Source organism: Sphaeramia orbicularis, chromosome 20, assembly GCF_902148855.1.
Source record: "Sphaeramia orbicularis chromosome 20, fSphaOr1.1, whole genome shotgun sequence".
In the NCBI taxonomy this organism is placed as follows: Eukaryota; Metazoa; Chordata; class Actinopteri; order Kurtiformes; family Apogonidae; genus Sphaeramia; species Sphaeramia orbicularis.
Genome location: NC_043976.1, coordinates 41,798,578 through 41,799,970, shown reverse-complemented (window position 1 = coordinate 41,799,970; position 1,393 = coordinate 41,798,578).

Below are 1,393 nucleotides of genomic sequence, written 5' to 3'. Positions count from 1 at the left end.
AGGACTGTCCAATGGGATGAGAACCAGCTGGAGTCAGCTGGTTCGGAGGCTGCAGGGCCAATGTTGAGTATCGAGTGTCCGGAAGACGCTGTTCGTCAGCTCCACTTCCCACACTGTGAGACACAACCTGGTAAGGACAGTATCCAGATGGTTCATCTGTCCTGATGTTCTTACAGCTGTCGTGGTAAAGTTGGTCCTGAAGGTGGGGCTGGAGGACAGTCAGATGGATTGTTGTGTCTTGGGTGTAAAGGGTTTGTAAACCACTGTTCTGCACAAAGGGCAGGTCCATAGACATTGTAAATAGTGATCGAACCCTCTGTGACGTCATTCATTGGTTTGTCGACAACAGTATAAATGTACAAACACACTAATAACAGCTACCTGAGCTAATGAGCTAATTATCGGGCTAGCTGACACCAAAGCATTCAATACATATGAATGCTAGCATCAGCTAATGCAGCTAAGGTTGACACTTGGGCATGTCGAGATCTTCCCTGTATTCATGTCCATGCAACGTGGCTTTAAATAACCACCGTCATGGGCTGACTGTGGTCGGGAGGTTTCCTCTTTGAAGGTTTTCTAGGGTGTAGTATTTGCCTCTTTGTTTGGACATGAGTGTGTACCAACAGTGTCCAAATTAAACTTTGAAATTCGACGTCCTCATTACTGCCAACACTACCCTGACCACCTGTTGATCTCACGTTCCATCCTTCCCTCACTTGTGAACAAGACCCGGGTACTAAAAGTCTTGGGGCAGTAACTCTTCTCCAACTCACAGAAGGGCACGCCATACTTTTCTGACTGAGGGACCGTGGCCTCGGACTTGGAGGTGCTGATCTCCATCTCAGCTGCGATCCGTCCCAGTGCAAGCTGGAGGTCACAGCTTGATGAGGCCAAAAAGACCACATCATCTGTAAAAATAGGACCAATGGCCCTGTAGCTTACTGGCCAAATTAAAAGCTTTGGGAAATGTATCCAGATGCCTTTATTCTCAACCAGTGTCTGTGTATTTATTCTGTTACAGAAATAGCCCATGTTTTGGTCATATTCCAATCAGATCTGTGAAAAATTCAAATTCTAACTTGGATATCATTGATACTGATTTATTGGATCAATCCACTTCCTATCTCTTACAATGGGAAAATTTTCAAAGTGGCACCAAATCCAGAATCAGATCGGATCGAAATAATTTCATACTTTGTGTTGACATCATCATACAGAAGCTGTATACCAAGTTTGTGAAGTCAATTGGAATTGTAGGTTGGGAGAGAGAAGATGATTGAAATTTTTGTAACGGACGACAGACGACGACAACGGACGCCCGCATGACGACAGTAGCTTACGGCCTGTCGGCTGTAAGCTAAAAAAAGCAGAGATGGTGACCCTGAGGCCC